Consider the following 6,000-nt stretch of genomic DNA (forward strand, 5'->3'; position numbering starts at 1 on the left):
CAGGATGACAGGAACTTATGCAAATATACGGAGGCACAAAGTATTAAAGTTGCTAAATGTTTACTTTCTCAAATGAGAAAAATACTTGTCTCCAACAAATTGTTTTAGTATACAAATACATGTATAGGGCTTGGATGGGTTTTTTTTTGAAGGAAAGGCCATCATGGCTAGCTTTATTAAAATTAAACAACACTTATATCGTCCGTTAAATAATTAGAAATAAAACCTGGAGGTGAGTCCAACCACAAGTTTGGTGGATCAACACTTTCATTCTGCACTAGCACATGAGCCACCATATTTGATTCGCGGTTACAATGCTCAATAACGACCTTTCCAAAATTAACTATCAGTAAACGGCATTCTTCAAGAATTGGGCCTGCCACCATCGAGTGCCCAGAGTTTTATTGAAGAGCCTCCACTAAAATCAGACTATCCGTTTGTACCGACAAGGAGTTGCTCCCAACTATATTAGCCAATTTTAAGCCTTCAACCAGAGCCGCAGCTTCCGCCGATACCACATCCGCAACATGTTCAAGTTTTGCCGAAGATGCCGCAACAAATAAGCCCCCCCCCCCCCCCGTCCCGGATAATGGCGCCGCATGCCCCCGAGTTAGTATCCTCTGAAAACGCAGCGTCGACATTGAGGGCCAACTGATTCCGTAGTGGTTTTTTCCAGTGATTAAGACGCGGGATCGTCGTTGGTTTACATGCAGCCCGTACGAAGTTCAAAGACAAAGCTTGAATCGCCTGGCTCGTCCGCGTTGGAGATTGCACTGGTTCCTGCCGAGTTATGCTTCTCCTCTGCCACCACAAATACCATGATGCCACCGCAATCAATTCAGGCAAGACCACCTGGTCCATATATTTAGTGTTGTGTTCTGGATCACACAGGAATATCTCAATGCTTTGCCATGCATAGGAGGATCCCTTCTTTAGATCACAGTTTAACAAGTCACCAGAAGGATAGTACTTTGATCTTAAAACTTTTGCACATAGCGAATCATAATTATCAATGAGACGCTAGCATTGTTTAGCAAGCATTGCAAGATTGAAACTTTGGATATCACGGAAACCCATACCGCCCCATACCTTAGGGACGCACATCTTCCACCATGCAAACCAATGTAATTTTCGTTGGTCTTCACCGTCACCCCACCAAAAATGCGATATAGTATTAGTGATTCCCTTACATATTTTTTTTGGAAATTTGAATACACCCATCGCATATGTCGGGATGGCTTGAGCCACCGCTTTGATTAGAGCCTCCTTACCACCATAAGATAACGTTCTTTCTTTCCACCCATTCACTAGCTTCTGTATTCTTTCAATAAGATGCTTAAAGCAATCCACCCGATCAACACCGATCATTGATGAAAGACCCAAATATTTATCCGACAAGGATTCAGTCATAATATCAAGGATCTCGCAAACTTCCACCTTCTCATCAACATGAGGTAAGTAACATAAGTGTTAAAGACCCTGCAAAAAAAAGTGTTTTAGACAGCAACGTGAGAAATGCAGGTTAGCAAACCTATTGACATTCTCTACGACGACCAGCACCAAGATATTTAATCTAACCCAGCCCTACAACAATTAAATTACACAAAAAAGTAAATAATAAGAAGAGAATGAAAGTAGTAATTTGAAGTACAAACAAATGATCATGGTCATGCATCATCCTAACTTCCTAAGACAATGGTAGTCTTACTGATTTCAAGTTGCAATTGTATTGTACCTATCCCATATGATGTTGTTGGCAGAACTCCTTGCACTTTGGCGAACTAAATAACAGACTGAACGATGATACAAGTCGCACCATTCTGGACAATAACATCACCTAACTAAACAAAGGATGCCATGGCATGAGATGACATAACACTACACTTGGAGCTAGCTTAATGATACAGAGGTGCCAATTATTTGTGTTTCATATTGTCAAAGCTAGTCATCCAATATGTTTTTCAGAAATCTAACAAACCATGGTGAACTCCTCAACAGTTGGTTAATCATTAGGATAAAATTATAGAATCATTTATATGATATTAAGTACGGAATGGACCACATCTACCAGAGCTTTCCTACCAAAAACAAATACATAAATGCAACAAAATACTCCATGTTTTAGCAATAAAATTATTACCATGCAGAAAACTGAACAGACCCAAAAAAGGTGATTATGCATATCATTGTTCGCAACAGAGGTAGATGCGTGGGTGGCAATGAGTGGATCCTAGTTATGGAGGACGTCGACGGGAGATGGCCTTGAGCTGGTGAAACATCAGTCGTTACTGTCTTAACCCACCACTACTTGCACTCCTCCCACCTCTTCCTCAACTCCATTGCGGACAATTTTGTCACTGCATTTGGTAACGGAACCTTGTATGCAAGGAGACAATCATTTTAAGAACACAAACTCATTGATTTGGAGGCTGAAAAGGGGATTATCTGAAGTAAATAGTTTGTCTCTTCTTCAACTTGCCTATTCTTAATGGAAGTAATGATTTTTGTTTTGATTTTGTACCACTTCGTAACATTGATCTTGGACCAGCAGGAACCCTTTTCCAAAACCAATCTGAAGTTTAGAACCAAAACCTGATTAGAAATAAGCATATACTATTTTATTATCGGATTTGGTGTTGATCTTTGCTGCCTTACATGATCCTAGTTGAGGTCTTATCTCCCACTGTATCAATGCTTCCACATGCACCTCCACTCTCCAGGGATGCCTCCTGCATCTTTAGTCCTCCATATATTATTGCCCCCTATTGACAACAACAATAATTAATAGTAATACAATGGTGTGAATGATACACATATAAAAATTGTGTTCGTGCTATACTCAGGGATGCCTGAGAGCACAGATCTTCTTTGCATGTTCCAATTTGTCTCGGGGAAACTTCAAATTTGATAAGTGATTGGAGCAGAGAGGCAATGAGGAATGTCTCGCACTTGAGCAGCAGAACTAGTCCGGAGCAATGGCGGCCTGGAGGCGGGGAATTACCTGGCAGCTTGATGCTGGCGACCAACGTCGTGGCGGCGCGCGCAACTGCTAAGCAAAAACAATTCCAGTGCCAAGCTCCAAAATAAAATCAATCGAGCACAGCTAGTATGAACATCACCTGTACACACAATTTTTGGTATGAGAGGATATCTAATTGCTTCGCACAAAAATGAATCATACATGAAACGAAAAGAAATAGAAGGAACCCTACCACAACCAGAGCAGGATGCCCAATCAGCACGGGGAGCTAGAGAGGATGAGCGAAGAGTGTGGGAGGAAGAATATATAGACGTACCACTCGGCACCAGAAGGATTGGCACATCAATCGCCATGAATGCGTGCATAGAAACTGAAGTATAACTGCGAGCAATTTCTAGCAGATGAGGCACCGGCCGGCCATCATCACCCACGTGACCACGTCCCCCCTTTCCACTTCGCAGGCGGATCGACCGCGCCGGCTGGATCGGTCGGCCCCTTGTTCATCCGCATCCCGGGAGTCCGCTGGACCCCCTCATCGGCCGGATCGGCTCCCCTCGCGCGCATCGGCTGAACCGCGTGGCGCTGGATCCACTCGACCTCCTCGCGCGCTTGGTCTCCCTCGAGCGCCTCCTCTGTAATCCTCCCGCATACTGTCGACCGCTTTTTTTTTTTTACGTTTTTTTAGGCAATCTCGCGAAGCTTTTATTTCAAACCGTCACAATGTTTACAAGGACTAAAGGAATTCCCTCTGGCTGGCCTAGCCAAACATGACCACCAGACCCTAACTTTAGAGCATGCTTCGCTAAATTATGAGCCTCCTTATTGGAGCTCCTATACTCATGAACTATATTACATGACGTAAAAGACGTAGCCGTCATCTTGATCTTTTCGATGATAGCTCCGTAGGTTGATCCACTCCCCTTCTTGATTTCTGACACAGCACCTTGGCAATCTGAAGCGAGATGTACACTGTTCAAATTCAGATCTTGGGCTAGAGCCAAACCTTCCCTGATAGCTAGCGCTTCAAGGGTAGCTGCATCATTTTGATTTCTGAAAACATAGGCTGACGCGCCAAGGAAAGTCTTTCGCTGTTTCTGCATATTGTACCCATCGTTCCATGGTTTCCTACCCTACTCACTGCTGCATCAACATTTAGTTTCATAAAATTCTCGGGTGGTGCTAGCCAACCCGACCGCCCAGCTGCTGCACTCCCATGGGGCTCACTCTTTTGAGATAACTGAAGAAGTTCTCCTAGGTAAGAGTTAACGAAGCCATGAACTACATATGGGCTTTTGAATATATCTTCATATATTGCCTTGCGCCTCGCACCCCAGATGGCCCAAAGAGTTATTGCAAACCTGATAAATTCCTTCGGTTCCAAAGTTCTACCCATGACAAAGATCCAATCCTTAGCACAATCATGTTGGTTAATGCTCAGTTGATCCAGGATGGCTTCGGATGATAGCGCCCACGTGCTCCTGGACATAGGGCAGTCCAACAAAGCATGTCTCCATGAGTCATGAACACCACACAAACTGCATGCTGCAGAAGTTTCCATGTTTCGCCTATGCAACACTGCAGCTGATGAAGCCATGTACCTAGGGTAGGGGCACGGACCTGTCCAAAGATCCCTACCCTAGGACATCCCTAGAAGAAGTCACCTTTCAATCGACTTGAAGGTATCCCACTCGACGGGTTCAAGACACTCGACCAAGAAGCTATCACTCGACCATGAAGCCAACCACTCGACTGCCAGGAGACCTATAGTCACTCCGCAGGCAAACGGTCAGCTGTTAAGTAGTCTTTATGGTCATTATAGCACTTTATTAGGGGCGTTACCAGTAACGCCCGACCTTAAATGTACCTTAAACCCTGCATTACTGAGGGCAGGAGGGGGCCGGCGAACTCTATATAAGCCACCCCCTCCTCAGTATGAAGGGTTCGCACCCCTGTTATTCACACGCCTATAATCCAATCGACCGCCTCCGGGCGCCGAGACGTAGGGCTGTTACTTCCTCCGCGAAGGGCCTGAACTCGTACATCTTGGTGTGTTTACAACTTCCCAACAGCTAAGATCTAGCCTCTCTATACACACCCTCCTACATCACTGTCAGAGTTAGAACCACGACAGTTGGCGCCCACCGTGGGGCAGGAATCTTAGCGCCTGATTGGAGAAGTTGTGATTTTTCCGATCCCTTCGATCATGGTTTCATGCGGAGTTTTGGTGGAGGGCCGCGAGATCCGCCTCGGCGCGCTCACGTTCATCGCCGACGACTCCGCCTGGCTTCAGGAGGCACCACTCGACATCGACGCACTCCCCGTCCGCGGTGCGACGCACTTCCGCGCATGCGTCCGTGGCGTCCTCCTGCGGCAGCCGTCGACCCAGTATCGGTCGGCCCCCGTGTCGTCTCCCCGCTCTGTCTCCCACCGGCGCAAGCGCTCCGGTCGGTCGAGACTTCAGAGGTGGGCGAGGCATGCCGTGGCTCGCCAGTCGGCCGCCCCACAAGTCGCAGCAATCGAGCCCGACGAATCCCTCTGCGGCCTGTTCGACCTGTCGACTGGCTCCGCGGAGACCGCATCCGAGTGCGACAGCAGCGACCCATCGGCTGAGGTTCTGGCGGTCGATGGAACGCACAGTCCTCCCGGTTTCCCTCGCGCTGATGGAGGCGCGGGTGGGGGTGACCCGTCGCATCCCCACGATGAGTATCTCCCCGAACATCTCACGTCATTACAGCGAGAGGAGCTTCGCCGCCGGAACATGGACGCACTCCACACCCCTATCGTCGGAGAGACCCCCCGAGGCCCGGGCCTTGGAGGACGCGCGCTTGGCTAACTTGGCCGAGCGCACTCGACTGGAGAATCTTCAGCGAGCACTCGACGAGCAAGCGCGTCAGCGGGCTCCCGAGTCTAGTCGATGCCAGCTCTTCCCGCCGACGCAGGTATACCAAACCCCAGTTCAGAATTTGGCCGCCGCGGCCTGTATAGCAGAATCGATTCAGCCCTCCCAGTCGAAGGCTGGA

At 47.5% G+C, this 6,000-nt stretch overlaps 1 long non-coding RNA gene across 4 annotated transcripts; it reads right to left on the bottom strand.

Annotated features, from left to right (window-relative positions):
• Positions 1–964: 964 nt before the first annotated feature.
• LOC125545052 (uncharacterized) lies at positions 965–3,657 on the bottom strand. 4 transcript variants are annotated; one of them, XR_015619383.1, is made up of 6 exons: positions 3,297–3,657; positions 3,002–3,119; positions 2,656–2,762; positions 2,480–2,572; positions 2,141–2,376; positions 965–1,479 (listed from the first exon to the last, which is right to left on the bottom strand). It is a non-coding gene; the product is annotated as an uncharacterized LOC125545052 (long non-coding RNA). The 4 variants fall into 4 exon arrangements; XR_015619384.1 differs by adding an exon at positions 1,736–1,841 and having other exon boundaries at positions 2,141–2,572; XR_015619381.1 differs by having other exon boundaries at positions 2,141–2,572.
• Positions 3,658–6,000: the final 2,343 nt, after the last annotated feature.

The sequence above is a fragment of the Triticum urartu genome, chromosome 3A (assembly GCF_056163025.1).
Source record: "Triticum urartu cultivar PI428250 chromosome 3A, HENAU_Tu73, whole genome shotgun sequence".
Lineage (NCBI taxonomy): Eukaryota > Viridiplantae > Streptophyta > Magnoliopsida > Poales > Poaceae > Triticum > Triticum urartu.